This window comes from Calypte anna, chromosome 2, assembly GCF_003957555.1.
Source record: "Calypte anna isolate BGI_N300 chromosome 2, bCalAnn1_v1.p, whole genome shotgun sequence".
Taxonomy (NCBI): Eukaryota; Metazoa; Chordata; class Aves; order Apodiformes; family Trochilidae; genus Calypte; species Calypte anna.
In genome coordinates, this window is record NC_044245.1 from 61,539,962 (window position 1) to 61,556,789 (window position 16,828).

The following is a 16,828-nucleotide window of genomic DNA, read 5'->3' on the forward strand; positions in this document are numbered from 1 at the left end:
GTGTACATTTATTATCTGAAGTCGCAAGTGTGACACCCCTGATGTCATGGGCTAAGAATAGTTTTTTCACACAGGAACTACTTTAACAGGGAATTACATCACCAAAAGTAATTTGTGGTACCTTCATAAACCTAATGGTTTTAAAAAGGCATCTCTAATATATGTCTGTATGTAATCATACAATGCTGGTAAATCAGATGTCAGTGCAAAAATACAGAGCTATGTAATATTTGCATGCAGACAAGCTTAACTCAGAATAGCTACAAGAAAATCAGAATTACATCTTTTCTGTTTAAATATCCCTAATGCTCCACAACTCTGACTTGGTATCCAAATCACTTAGTGACAAACCAGTCTTGAAATCCTAATTATTCTCTTTAGCTAAAACATAGTAAAGCTCTGTTTCTATGGTGTTTTATATTGGAGTGAAACACGTACAGTTAAATTATTTTGAAAGAATAGCAGGTAAAAATGTAAAGAGAGAGGTTTTTATTTTACAGTTAAAAAGCTAGTGGGATGGCACACTCTCTACTGAACATTTATAATCACTATGATTTCCAAACACATGGCTTTACCTCAGACACAAAGAAAAGTGCGAAGTGACTTAATACTCCTCCTCCTCTATGTACAAGGTGAAATGCAATATTGCTTAAATTTTGTTGGCACAGCAGACCATCTCCAAATAAAACATGAAGTATATGGCTTCCATAAAGCTCTGTACTTCTTCTCTATAGGTATCTTTTCCTGTGTTTATGCTTTGACATACTTCCTGAAACACTGAATGTAGTGAAACGAGGCAACCAGGTGCCACTAATTACCAGGCAGTGGGCATGAGCTTGTGTCAAGCCCACCTGTGCCTGATTAGGGTGGGCCCCCACTGTGCATGAGCAGGATTAGGGGGCCAATAAAAGGTGAGGCTTGAAGCACAGCTCAGTCCTGAGCAAGCCAGCAGAGAGATTAGCTTCTTCTTAGGCTTGAGTGGCGCAGCTGGTTATCATGCAGTTATACAGACAACCCCAAGCAATGCTGAGGTCGTGGATTTGAGACTCAGAGCCTCACCTTAATGGTGATGAGCTCTAGTGGCACAACGAAGGTAGTGCAGTGCTGAGAGAAGCTAATCTCTCTGCAGGTGTGCTCAGAAGTGAGCCAAGCCTGTGTCTCAGGCCTCACCTTTTCTTGGCCCCCTAATCCTGCTCATGTGCAGTGGGGGCCCACCCTAATCAGGCACAGGTGGGCTTAACACAAGCTCATGCCCACTGCCTGGTAATTAGTGGCACCTGGTTGCCTCATTTCACTACAACTGAAAACTAGTTGCTGGTGTTTGATCCGTACAGAGCAGTGTCAGATGGAAAAAAAAAAAGCACAATCTCACCAGAAAACAGTGAGAAGGCAGCCTGCTGCCCTAGTGGAGTAACTGGGTTTGGGGTGCTTAGAAACTCCCACTGAAAGATGAAAGCTGATTGCTTTGACAGTACATTACTGAAGTTCCAGTGCAAGTTGTCATTTCAGGGCTTGGAAGCATCAAGTGCATTTGCCACCAGGAGCAGGCACTTTGCCACCAGCAAGTGAACATACTTTTCTCATCTGCTAACTTCTGCCTGTTCATTAAGTGTGCCTATGAGAAGAAAACAAGCTGAGTGGATGAGTCTGCCATAAATAAAATGCTGATGAACCAACACCGAGCAGCAGATGCCCATCCCAGGGGCATCCAATGCAACACCCTCAGCCCAGGGCTGGTCCTCAGCCACCTCTTTGCACTCACAGGCAGGGAAGAGGCAGGTGACTGTCACTCTTTCCCTTGACCTTCTTCTGTAACGAGACATGTCAGTCATCCACTCGCAAAGCACTCGTGTCCCCCCCTGTGCATACAGTAAGTGCAGATGGAAACCATCCGGATGGCAAAAAGAGCTGGCACATGGGTGACACGACGGCACTTCTAGTGGCACGGCAGCAGAAGACACAAGACACCATCTGGGCTCAGATGCCATCCTGGGCAAGCAGGTCCAGTTCTCTAGATGGACAGTATGTGTAGCTTCCCCCAAACCAGTGTTGCTTCAAGAACTGCTTGAAACAAAAATTAAAAAACAAAACCAAAACCAGAAAAACACAGAAAAAAAATTAAAAAAAAAAAATAATAATAAAAAAAAAGCTTACACAGCTTGCCTAGCTTTCACATTCATGTATAAGACATACAAATATGGAGCTGCTCAGTTTTTCTGAGGATAAGGTGAGAAAGGCGAGAATTTCGAGCTGTGAAAAGTGGTTTATGAAGTAGCATCAAAAGGATCCTATTACATTTGTGCAAAAGAGAAAACACTGAAGTTGCTCTCTTCTCCTGCTCTCTCCTAAAATAACCAAACATTTTCACAAGAGCATTTGAAGACTGCATAGAAAAAAATTAAGGCTTGATTAAATTAATTTTCTATGAATTATGCTCACAGCTAGCTTCAGAGTATGGCACAGACTTCCAGTTATACACAGTTCTTTGTTTCCTTTTGACTGCTTGCCCAAAGTTACACAATCTGTTGATTTTCATCCAAGTGTTTTGATAATGTACCTAGAACTGCAGTGATTCCAGACATTGGCATCACCATCAGTTTAAAGGATGGGAGGGCAAAACCATCCTGGCAGCCAACACAGGAAGCTTCCTCTGTAACAGAGGAGGTCACCAACCTGTCTTTGTCATGAGAAAAAAATGTGCACATTGTTTTCACTTCTCCATTTCTACTACTTCTTCTGTCTTGTCTCAAGCTCTTAACTGCCCTTTTTTGGAAATATTGAGACAACTTTATTCCTTCCAACCCAAGCCAATCTCCTGGGTGATGCTCTATGTGATGCTCTATCTACAGACTTAAGAGATGGATAGAATGGGGTGAGGGGCACTTAATAATACATTTCATCACAGACCTTGTTGTTTTAATTATACCTTTCTGAGACAGGGATGGGCAGGTCAGAGATAAGAGCTTAGGCACCTACTTCTTTGTGTATTAAAGCCAGTGACAAGGTTTCCACAGACATCCAATAAGCAGGACCAAGGCGTAGAGAGAAAGCATACCTTTGATTCATGCTTTTTCTCTGGTATTTAGGTGTGACACAGACCTACCTTTTGATAATTCAGATAATTTAGGGTGAGAACTGGTTTTCAAGTTGAGAGGACTTACTCCAATAGCCTGGTTATGCATGGAAATGCTTATGGGAAAATCAAGAACTTCTCCCTGTCTCCCAGAATCCTTCCCCATACTTGACTTCTAGGGAAGTTTTTCCACACTGTCTCTGCCATCTTTATAGTTTCCTACCCTAGTTTACTTCTCATCCATTTATGGTAAGAACAAATGTCAAAAGGTTTGTCCAGATCCACTTTTCTCCCTATGAAATTCAATTGTCTTTTGGTGTAATCTCAACTAATAGAGTTTTTTAGGATTTCAGCTTCTCAGTGAGCCAAAGTAGGGCTGTTTAAGCCAGCTTTTTGGTTCTGGTCTCCTTTGCCATGGCAGCATCCAACAGGGACACCTCACTTCCCAGATAAGAAGCAGCAACTTCTTTAGAAAACACACAATTGTTCCCTGGCAGTTATCATATCACAGCTGTAGTTACACAATCAAGGATTGCTCCACATTCAGGTCCTTTCGTTAGGATAATGGTAAAACATTTTTCCCCTCTTCTGCTCAGAACAGAGAAGACTACAAGTAGAATAAACTCCTGGAAAGGACATCTTTAATGTAGCATGCAGCTGTTAAATTCAACAACCTCAAAATTAGCATAGTGGGAACTCAAAAATAAGCAGGTTGCTTGCTTGGTACAAATGACTTATGGATTGGTTTAGTTGCACTGAAAGAATGCTATTTTTATATCTGCTGCAATTAAGTGCCAGGTAAGCTTATTTAAAATATGTGCTTTTTACCTAGTGATTTTTTTTTAAGTTTCTTATAGAGCAACGCACATGCATTTGGACAGACAAAATCTATAGGAAAAGAAACATGAGTTTTACAATACTGACCAGGAGCAGAAGGGCAAGAGGCATACCAAAACCTTTGCTTTTACAAACACTGCTAAAATCAAAGTAAATAGTGTTTTCTGCTTCACTGCTGTCTGCAGTCATTGAAGAAATGACAAGTGAACTCATCTTTTTTAAAGCCTGACTTCATCTGTGAAAATCCACTGGGGATGCTTAACTCTCCTATACTTCTCAGGAAGAAATTGAAATAGATTTAGGTATGTCCTTCAACTTTTCATTTAATACATAAATAAATATTTCCTGGGGTATGACAAAACAAACTAGTCAGGGGCAAAATTTAGTAATAACTCTGTTCCCACAGAGAATCACTTTGCATTGTATGGTATCACAGCATCATAGAATGGTTTGGGTTGGAAGGCACCTTAAAGATCATCCAGTTCCAACTCCCCTGCCATGGGCAGGGACATCTCCCACCAGACCAGGTTGTTCAAAGCCCCATCCAACCTGGCCTGGAACACTTCCAGGAAGGTGGCAGCCACAACTTCCCTCGGCATCCTGTTCCAGCATCTCACCACCCTTATAGTGAAGAATTTCTTCCTAATATTTAATGTAAATCTACCCCCTTCCAGTTTAAAGCCATTACCCCTTCTGTCATTACATGCCCCTGTGAAAAGGCCCTCCCCAGCTTTCCTGTAGGCTTCAGATACTGGAAAGCCACTACAGGGTCTCTTCTCCAGGCTGAACAACCCCAGCTCTCTCAGCCTGCCTTCATACCAGAGGTGCTCCAGCCCTCTGATAATCCTCATGGCCCTCCTGTACCAACAGCTCTGCGTCCTTTTTGTGTTGAGGGGCTACAGAACTGGAAGTGGGATCTCACAAGAGCAGAGTAGAAGGGGAGAAGAGAGGTCAAGTCCCTTGACCTGCTGGCCACACTTCTTTTGATGCAGCCTGGGATACAGTTGGCTTTCTGGGATACAGCCCTTTTCTGGGCTGTTCTCTATCCATTCTCTGCCCAGGCTGTAATTGTGCTTGGGATTGCCCTGACCCAGATGTAGGACCTTGCACTTGGCTTAGTTGAACTTGAGGCAGTATGGGCCCACTTCTCAAGCCTGTCAAGGTCCCTCTGGATGGCATCCCTTCCCTCCAGCGTGTTGACCACACCACACAGCTTGGGGTCAGAAGCAAATTTGCTGAGGCTGCACACAATTCCACTGTCCCTGTCTCCCACACAGATGTTAAACAGTACTGGTGCCAGTACCAACCTTTGAGGAATGCCACTAATCACTGGTCTACATTTGGACATTGAGCCACTGAACAAAGATTTTTAACAAAAGCTTTGAAATATGAACTCTGAATCTGTACAGATTCAGTGAGTTCTGCCTTTCTGTGGTCAGGGTATAGGAATTCAAGGTGAAAAAAACATGGTCAGTGAACTCTGACTACTAGTGAATAACTAAATTTCTCTTTACATTGTACTTATAATAATTTACATGATTACATTTTGCAAACCAAGGGAAAAAACAATTTCCCAGAATCACAGGGTGTGGAGATGCTGTGAAGCTCTAGGTAAGAGTAGAATCAACTGGTCCACTTCTGTGTAAAGAATCCTGACACCTCTTTCACTTCCCTTATGAGAAATTTGTTAAGGTCAGCCCCCATCCGTGGGATAGAGACAGTAAGGAAGTTCCAGGATCTTAAGTCTGCCAAGGAGGTATGAGAGAACATGAAATTAGGAGAAACAGGGGCCAAAGGCAGGGAAAGTTTTTGACTCCCTTGAATCCAAAATGAAAAGCATAAAAAGGCTGAGCCGTAACTCTCTCCCATCCCTTCCTGCTTTTGTTTCATGCATTGAGTACATTTGACATACTGAAAAAAAAGACAAATGTAAGCAAGGAGGAATCATACACACAGAGTCTAAAATTGCATGAAAAACATTAAAAAAAAAGAAAAAAAAAAAAGATACTTCCATTTAACAAACTTTGCTAATTGGGTATTTTTTCTTTCTAAGACAAGCTCTTAAAAATAACCTTTTATCCTTCTATGATTTCATGGCTTTTGGGACAACACAACCAAAAAGCTGACAAGCACTGTTTTCCAGTAGCTTCACAGAGCAAACTCAGTGGTAGACTCCAGACATGTAGCATCTCCAAAATCCCTGCTACTGATCATAAATGCCTCACCAGCCTCTGGGTATCCCAGGCAGCAAGTTACCACAGGCTTCAGCTGTGAAAGCTGCAGGAAGCACCTCTCTGGGATGGTGGAACTGGAACAAATACACTGCTTCCTACTGAGCAAATCCCACAGAAATTATCTGGTACAATTTGGTAAGAATCAAGAAGTTCCACCTGAGAACCATTTGAAATGTAGTGATCGTCACAACATGCCACAGAATCTTCATTTGTCTTTGGATTAAAAAAAATAACAGATCATGATGTGATATGTAGCACAGAAATTCTGTACTTGAAAACAACTTGGAAAGCAGAAGAAGATAGGTTATTTCCACTATGGGTTTATTCCTGATCATATTGGTTTAAGGATCTGTAGTTTCTGGCAGTGGTGTGTTTTTTTAAGGACAGTGATTTCTCTCCCTCCAAGCAAAAGGACAGGAAGCATGAATCTAAACTATTTAAGAACTAAAATAACAACATCCTCTGTCTTTTTGATAACATTTTTAGTTTTGTGACCTGAGTGGGTATTTTCATGGGTGTTGAAGATGGGAAATCTTTTTCTGGTGACTCACTATTTTGGTGCAATATTTTACATAAAGGCAACAGTGGATCTTTTGTGTAACTTCTTCTGTTGATAATAGGATTAGGAGGGAGAGAAGGGAACTGAAAAACATGTAGGAAGAAAAAAGAAAATTAGTGTTTTACAGGAAATGAGATGTCCTGATGCAGTTAATTTCCATTAAACAAAGCTGAAAAAGGCATGAATGGAGATAGTGATGGTGAAGAAAAAAGTCCAAGTATCAGCTTTAACTCTTTGATTGCCTATCCAGGAAACACAGAAGCATCCCTCAACTGGCACCAAGCATGCAATTAATCTTTTGTCATTTAGTGATAGCAAAAACAATTAGCACTGCATGTGCCATGACATTTTGAGTTTAAATTCTAACTGGGCCAAGAGGCCCATCCATCATTCTGTTCAGACCACCCAAAGTGTGTTACTGGCATTGTGTCAATGTTTAAGATTCTCTTACTTTACAGTATCCCCAAACTGATGACCAAGATCTCTGCTGTCTCTTTACCATCAGCTGCCAAACAATTTTATTTTTCTATTGGAAATTCTATGGGAATATTACAAAACTCTGATTGTTTTAAAATAGTGAGGGGTTTGAATATTGTACAAGTGTCTCCAAGCATGTTGCTTAAAAAGGCCAAGAAGAAAGGCATTGTAAACTAATCCAGGATGTATTATAAATTACAGTTTTTCTCAGGAGTGAAGATTTGTTAATTAGGTAGATTTTATGCTTCTAATTTGTCTGCAAACAAACAGGTGAGCAGCAAAATTAATGAAGTGTGGTTATAAAGGATTTGTGTGCCTTAACACTACTAAAACAATAGACCTCAGCTCCCTGATAGCACTTACAATGGGGCCTTGGATGAGGGGTAATGCAAGATATGACTTGCAACGACCCCCATACATGCTGATTTGTAAGCTTCATATATGATGTGACTTTTCTGACTGGATGCTACAAGAAAATGTACAAAAGTGGAGCAGTGCCTACCTTTTTACAGCAATGACTCAAAAAGTTGTCAAGTCTACCATCAGACTAACAGTGTAACCCATGAGCTCTGTTTCCCTAGGAAATTAGGTCAAGTAGAAGACTTAACTCAGCCCAAACCTTTAAAGATTAGACTGATGATTTCACAAAAACACAGTATAAGTCAGTAGACTCTATAGGGTACTCTTCAGACTTGTGACTATATACAATGCCTACATTTTGTGGTTATATTTCTCCTTCCCCAGTAAAAAGCAAAGGAGATAAGATTTCAGTTGATGATCTGGTTTTGTCCAAGGGGAACCAACTTCAGGACTTCTGCAATAGGCATTCCACCTCCTGCAGCACTGATTAAATAGTTGATTTTATTCTAGGCTTTGCTACAAATGGCACATGACCTTGGAAAAGTGCACTAATTTTATTACCTGTAACACTACAAAAAATGGAAAAACTTATTCTCTTGTGCTCCAGGTGTCTTGTGTACTTTGTTACATAGTGTAAATTCCCCTGCATTTCTAGGCTAGATGAATTCAAGTGCAAAGCAGAAAAGCATAAATGTCCAACACAGAAAACTGAAGTGAGTTAATGGAATGAAAAGACAGTCGCAACAAAAAACTTTCCAGTAAGCATCAGTGACCTGATGAACTGGATTATATTTGTTTGGAAGATAATACAACTGATCTTTTAAATAAACCAAGTGTCTACTTGTGGTTTATTTCAATCTTGCCTTAGCTAAAGAAGATTGGTAAAATAAATGCCATACACACTCTTAAGTGCTTCTGCCCTTGTACTCGGCCCTGGTGAGGCCACACCTCAAGTACTGTGTCCAGTTCTGGGCCCTTCAGTTCAGGAAGGAGATTGAGGTCCTGGAGCAGGTCCAAAGGAGGGCAACCAGGCTGGTGAAGGGACTGCAGCACAAGTCCTGTGAGGAAGGGCTGAGGGAGCTGGGGGTGTTCAGTCTGGAGAAGAGGAGGCTCAGGGGAGACCTCATCACTCTCTACAACTCCCTGAAAGGAGGGGGTAGGCAGGGGGTGGTTGGTCTCTTTTCCCAGGCAACTCTCAGCAAGACAAGAGGGCATGGTCTCAGGTTGTGCCAGGGGAGGTTTAGGTTGGATATTAGAAAGAATTTCTTTATGGAGAGGGTGATCTGGCATTGGAATGGGCTGCCCAGGGAAGTAGTGGGAAGTATCTCCATCCCTGGAGATATTTAAAAAGAGACTGGATGTGGCACTCAGTGCCATGGTCTGGGAACTGCAGCGGTAGTGGATCAAGGGTTGGACTTCATGATCTCTGAGATCCCTTCCAACCCAGCCAATTCTATGATTCTAATACTAGATGTTAATACAAAACCAGTACTAAATGCCTGCAGAGAAGCCATGGGATCATGAGGGGCCACAGATACCTCTCATTTCTGAATCTCTCCTGGAGTTCTTCCTTCTATCTTCACACCTTCTTCCCTTTGACTCTTCAAGATATGCCACACAATGACTTTGGCAGGCAGTTCCTAAAACCTCTTGACTGGTCATCCCTGCACTACCAGAGTGAAACCTGGCTAAATCTATTTTTAAAATCTACATCTTTTCACCTTTTTTTCAGAATAGTTATTTCAATTACTCAGCAAAGTCTGAAATATTTCACTGTGCTTATGGTAGTAGTTAATGAATTTTTGTATTGGTAGAAATATATACCACACTCCTGTGTGTTTGATCTCAGTTTTTACCTTACAGGATTTCTTTGTGAAATGTGTTTTCCTGTTAGTATATACACCTGAGTTCCTGTCTGACTGGAAATGCAATATGCATGACCATCCTATTTTTATGTGTGTCATTAATTAATAGGAATATCAGAAGGTATCTCTTTTAAGTAACACCTACTTGACAATTCCTAATTGCTAATGTTTCTACTATTAAAATGCAAGCAATGATGAGTGACTGTATTTTGTGAGACAATAAGGTAAATTAAGTAAGTAGCCTGGTATCATTACATTTTATCTTAATGGGGGTTTTTGTACCCTAGGGTCCAAAGTAGGGTCCCTCTGCCAATTGTTACCAAAACAGGCAGTAACCTGTGCTGTCAGAAACAGCTCATAGCCTGAGCTGCAATCAGAATCAACAAGGAAGAGTTATGAAACAAGAAAAGGCAGGAAAAGCATGACTGGAAAAAGATACAAGATGCCTTTGTACACAATTAAATGATTCAGAACAGTAAACACTTCTTCAGTCTCTTTTCGTACTCATCAGGAAAATAAATAACTGCAATTCTTGGCCAATATTAACTAGTCATCACCACTGGATAACCACACATAGAAGGCACAGAGGAAGTGAAGAAGCTGAAGGAAAAGATGCTTCCCTTATGAATAATAAGGCAAGAATTTATTTTTTTTTTTTATAGAAGGGGTCACATAAAAGATCATAACAACATGATCAAGGCTGACATTGTTGCCTGAAGACAAGGGAGAAGCAAGGAGTTGTGGAGGACCTGAAAAGTAGGAGAAGAAGCAGCAATTCTCCCAGCTGTGGCTGCAGGGCAGCGGAGGAACAGCCACAGCTGAACAGCCACAGCCAACACCACAAGGTGGTTGATGGTAACACTTAATGTCTGAGAAACACTAGCAACCAAAACCACACATTTGCTTTCACCATTTCCAGAACTGCTCATTTTGTCACTTAAAATAAAAATAACCTAATTTTTTTTAAAAAAAAAAAAAAAGCTTTTTTTAAGCAGATTTTATGAACTCGTCAGAATACTTTTCCAAGCCCAAGAGCCCCATGAAATACTTCAGCATCAGTTCATCTCCAGTGTTTTTCAGTCACCTTATTTCACCACAAAGCTGATGGCTCCTGCATGGAATAACATAAAACAATTTCTGGAGCAACATTTTTTCACCCCTTCTCACCTTTTCACAGTTCAGCCACCAGCCACTTCCCCACTTGTCCTCTACCCCTCAAAAATTCTCACTGTTTCAGATAGGGCTGTGAAGACTCTGTTTTAGTAATCACTAGGGTGCTCCAATTGCTTAACTGAGACACAGACATTGTCCACACCTGTGGAGGTGTTTCTGGTGGGGTTTGTATTTTGATGTGTATGTAGCCTTCCTCCACAATGTGAGCCACCTTAAAAAAATAAGACATTTTACTGATACTCACAACTGAGGGGAGCTTTCCACAACATATGTAACTGGAGCTGCAGTAACTATCCTGAAAAATTGTATGAAGAAACTATATGCTAGGAGGGATTCACTCTTATTTAGGTGCTACCAAAGAGCAGTGTTTAAATGCCATGAAATCAAGCTTTACTTCATGAGCCATTCTGGAAGAACAGCTCTATGTGGATCAGCTTCTGTAAATGCAGAAACCAGGCTCTAGAAAGCTTCCGTCTGTCCGTCTGTCCCTGGGGCTGGCATAGGCCAGGCAAGGGGATTACCAACCCCCTGACTCAGCCCCTTCCAGAGTCACACAGGGCTCCACCTTTCCTCAGAAACAAAGTCCCAAACCCTGCTATTACAATCAGCAGGGTATCAGCTACCCTCTCTACATCAAGACAGGTTTCTCCTTTTGGAAGTCCATTTGAGACATTTTATCACCACAAGCACTGCCTTTATCAAGCCTGCCTTCAGTCAAGCAGCAGATTCTCAACACTTCCTGGCAGAGGAACTGAAACCCAACGTGCACAGGATGCTACTCTGCTCCCCAGAAGCTCAGCACATCAGCATTGCCTCACCATGCTTTCTGATTCTGGGAAAGCTTTTTGCCTTTGAGAAGTGTTGTCCTCCATTTCCAACTCCTCTTTCCAAGCAAGAACAATTATCTGTTTCCTGGCCAGCCCCAACTGTAAGGACTATTCTGTTCTTTAGATATTTTTTTCCCTGTTTCTTCCCACCATCTGGCACCCACTACCAGAAGCCTGGATCAGTCCTTTTGTGCTACATGCAGCTTTCCAGCCTTTTCTAAGCTGTCCTAAATTTATAGTCATCCTCACAGGAAAACTGCCCCATGTCAGATAAAACTACAGGCAAACTAGCAACAGCAGACAGCAAGGTGTGGCCTGAAAGTCTAAAGGGTTACACATTGTACATTATAAACATTTTGAGTGTTAGGCAACCTTCAGTCAAGTACATACACTATGTACTGTGATCACACAACTGCATTATTTGTCCTAACATCACATGCAACATAAATCTGTAAGAGCCTTTGTCTCCTGTATACCATCTCTTTCATAAATCTGCTGAGCAACGTGCTAACTAAACATGCTAGCATGAAAACCAGCTCCAGCCAGTTATTAAGTGGATCTTCAAGAACAAAATAAATATTGAATACTTTAAAACACTGTTTATATTTAATATTTACCTTAACTTAAAAGGTGAATAGTCAATAAAATAGGAGACTACCTAGCTAGAACTACCACAGTAAAGAACCAGAAAACACTAAAGAGCAAGTTCAAATTAAAAGCTGCTGTGATAACTGGATAGTGTCTGGCATTAGGAGACTGAAAAAAAACACACTGCTGTGTAAAAGGGGTATAATGACTGAAAAAATAGGCAATTGGGACCAGCTATCACAGGGTTTAACACATTATCTCTTCAGACTCCCCTAAACAGGTTCATGAGGATTTTTGTTAACTGAAATCAGATAGACATTGCTGAAGGAGGGAATGTTTCCAACAGCTAACTTGTGGGATAATGCATTTGAGATCCAGAGCACCAAAGAGTGCACCAAACTATCTTTGTTTTTTATAAGACTGATTGTAGCTTGCTCACTAAGCCTCATTCAGCCCTCTTTCTGCATTTTTTTTGCTTCCTTTCTTTCTCTCTCGATATTACAATGTGCAGTATAATGTTGTTCAGCAACTACATTTGTGAATGCTAGAGAAAAGTATCCTTTTGAATTAATTTTGTGAACCAGCAGAACCAGCAGAAGAGCTGCCTACAAGGACCAATCTCCATCTCCTCAGAGTCTGTGGCTCTTGACAGTTTCATACCAGGCTTGATCTTTAAATACTCTTTCAATGCAACTGCATACCAGTCTTGATTTTAAAGTTCCCTTTCAGTAAAACTACTGCCTGTGCTTTCACTTAAACTACTGTGAAGAAATATGAACACAGGAAGCTATATTTTATATCAGTATTCTAGAGACACATGAAACAATATATGTCTGCCCTCATTATTTATATTGACAAAAGAAAGCTTCAACAAAGTTACAATAACATTATTCAGTTGAATTTAGTTTGCTGTATAGCTTGCATAGGTTTTCTTTACATCCCAAGAAACAAACAAAAAAATCTGTTTAGCTGCAGACACTTCTGTGTCACCAACAGGCTTAGGTATGCTTTCAACTTTGTCTATTCAGTGCTAATACCAATGGATTAGGCAGCTCAGATAGGCCTATAAGTGCAGCTCCCCAATAAATTACAGGCTCTCTATCCACAGCAGAACCTCAATAGTTCCATTTTCTGTGGAAACAAAAATGTATCTTCGGAACAAAACAAAGCAATCACTCATGGTAGTTTCGTTCACATCCTAAGAATGCAACCTTATTTAGAAGCAGATTTACCGTTCTGTAAGTCACTCTGGGAGCAGTGGGACAAACGGTGAGGGTAATATAGTGCTCCAAGAGCAACTGACCTCTCTGCAGACATGCTCAGGACTGAACTAAGCCTGTGAGTTTGAGCCTCACCTTTTATTGGTCCCCTGGTCCTGCTCATGCGCAGTGGGGGCCCACCCTAATTAGGCACAGGTGGGCTTGGCACAAGCTCATGCCCAGTACCTGGTAACTAGTGGCACCTGGTTGCCTCATTTCACTACAGAGCCTGGTTTCCTATGGAATTATACCTTACATTGAGCACCCATGGTGTAACACAGGCCTTGAGTCCTCCAGTGCACCAGAGTCCACACAGTACCTCTTCATCACACACAGCTTTCTCCTTCCAAGGGTCCTCCCACAGCTTTCCTCCACCACCTCCTCTTCACATCTTCCCCCTCTGTAGAGCTGCCACACTCACTCTTCCTCTCCCCCCCAGCTCCTGTCAGCCCAGAGCTGTCTGCACTGATGGGTGACCAGTGGCAGCTGAACACCACGAATTAAATCTGAGCTCAGCCTCCTCCAGTCAGGCAGAAACCACTATAAGTTGGGCAGTGAGATCCAGCATCATTGTAAGAGGGGTGGATGGACAAAGGAATAGATAGGGTGATTGCACATGCTGCATTTTCTTCAGAAACTAAAAAGCTAGTGCCTTCCAAAACCTTTCAGGTTGCAGCATGGAATTGCTTTTCAGGAAACACATCAGCATAACAGTTATCAGAAAAAGTGTCTTTCAAAAACGTCCTGGTATAGTTATTTTTCACTGCACAACTTCTGTTTCTAGAAGCTTTTTTGTACAGTTAACTCAAAACAAAGAAGAGAAAATAGTGTGTTTCTTCTGAGTTGTATGCATTTTACTGATTGCCTTTAAATCATCATCATAGAATCATCATAGAATCATCATAGAATCCTTGGGGTTAGAAGGGACCTTGAAAGATCATCTAGTCCAACCCCCCCTGCCAGAGCAGGGCCACCTAGAGCACTTCGCATAGGAACGTGTCCAGGCGGGTTTTGAATGTCTCCAGTGAAGGAGACTCCACGACCCCCCTGGGCAGCCTGTTCCAGGGCTCTGTCACCCTTACAGTAAAAAAATTTTTTCGAATATTCAACTTGAACTCCTATGCTCCAATTTACACCCATTACCCCTTGTCCTATCACTGGTCACCACTGAGAAAAGCCTAACTCCATCTCCCTGACACTCACCCCTTACATATTTGAAAACATTGATGAGGTCACCCCTCATTCTCCTTTTCTCCAAACTAAAGAGACCCAGCTCCCTCAGCCTTTCCTCATAAGGGAGATGTTCCACTCCCTTAATCATCTTAGTAGCTCTGCGCTGGACTCTTTCAAGCACTTCCCTGTCCTTCTTGAACTAGAACTGGACACAATACTCCAGGTGCGGCCTCACCAATGCAGAATAGAGGGGGAGGAGAACCTCTCTTGACCTACTAACCACACCCTTTCTAATGCACCCCAGGATGCCATTGGCCTTCTTGGCCACAAGGGCACATTGCTGGCTCATGGTCATCCTCTTGTCTACCAGGACCCCCAGGTCTCTTTCACCTACACTGCTCTCCAGCAGGTCAGCCCCCAACCTATACTGGGACATTGTGTTGTTCTTCCCCAAATGCAAAACTCTACACTTCCCCTTGTTGAATTTCATCATGTTTCTCTCTGCCCAACTCTCCAGCCTGTCTAAGTCTCTCTGAATGGCAGCACAGCCTTCTGGTGTGTCAGCCACTCCTCCCAGCTTAGTGTCATCAGCAAACTTGCTGAGGGTACATTGGTCCTGCTACCTCAGACTGAGGTCTGCAGCCCTACCTCCAACCAACTGAAAGGCCTGAGCATGACAGAACAAGATGCACTAAGCAATTCCTAAAAAAAGATGGGATTTTGCCAAGTTTTTTTGTTTCTTCTAGCTGTGAATCACATCAGCCAGAGCTTTAACATGGTTTTGGCTGCTGTGTTACGACAGACACCTCAATAGCCATCAAATACTTTTTGCATTTGTATTTTTAAGCTGTTTCATGCAGCTTAAAGCAAAATGTGCTCTGTGCAGGAAACACGCAATCTGAAAAAATTCTGGACTCTTGGCCAAACCAGCTTGGACAGCTGGGGGCAAGCCTACAGGATCCAGGCTGTCTTTGGAAATCTTTGGATAGGTTGTCCCTTGAAAATTAAGTGCAGGGACAGAAAAATGAGGACAGTTGTGGATATGCTGGGTTTAGAGAGCATTCCTTTATTCTTCACATTGGACTAGTTATTTTTTACCACCACCCAGGTATAATTTCCACTTCAAGCTGAACTACTCAGATGAAAACTTGGAGCCATCATCTTCATCTAATGGATAGAAACACATCTATATATCTATCATAGAAAAGTGTTTCGCTGCAATTACAGTGGCCAACACACACTCTACAAAATGGGATTAGTACTGATTACTGGTTTTTATATGTTTTAAGAGAGATCTGTGGATTTCATGAACTTAAGTCAAAGCCACAGAACCACAGACTTCTCCACCCCTTTTAGCATTTCCACCCCTATTAGCATACAAAGTAAGGAGAATTGGGTTTGGACTATTATCACCACTTAGCACTGGCAGAAGTCACTGCCTAAGATGAACCATCTGCACAACACTTTCTTGCCTTCTTTTTCTTTCACCTTCTCTCTACAATCCAGGAATACATTACCTTTCCCTCTAAAAAAACAAAAAAACCAAAAACCAAAAACCCCATGACTTTGAAGGACAATATTAATATAACTTGTTCTCAATGAAAAGACACATTAAGGAAAATAATACTGTACATGAGAGAGGCTACCCCACAGATTTTAAAATCCCAAATTTAATCAGAAAGGCAGATCTGAGAATGTGTTTTTATTTTTTGTTCATTGTTGATGATTAAGCTTGGAATATTTTTTTTTCAAAATGTCTAACTAGTACATTTGATTATTTTTAACAGAAATGTTGATGTTCCTTGTCTACAACCAGTCTTTGTTTCAGAATTTATAAAATGCAGAACAAACCTTTTCTTTCAGAGAATCCCATATCAATTCTCATGATAACTAGTGGTAGTAGTTTATAATTTATTTATTCTCAGACAAGTTAGCATTTTAGAATTATTTGACATGTCTAAACATAAGCCCTTATATTCTAATAATTTGAAACACATTAATGTTTCCTGACTCTATTTGGCACAACTCAACTATTTCCTGAAGTGCTGCAGTTCTCACCAATTATTTCAATCTTGCTCTATGACCTAGGGTTTGCAAAACCTAAAAATACCTAAATACATTATTTCAAGTAGGAAGTATATATATTAATTCACACTAGCAAGAACTCAGTAGTGTTCACAAATGAGTTCAAGCTATCCAAAATCACAATATCTTGTGTTCTATTTTGTAGTCAGACAAATCCTAGTCAAATAGAACTAACCAAGACACTGAAGACTGAAAAAATTTTAAACATATTATGTTCTTTTCACTGAGCATTCAGCCTGTTAAGCTTAGCACCAGCACAGGCTCTCCTTAAATCCTGGACTGCATTCATGGAATGAACTGATGATTATATCAAAGGAA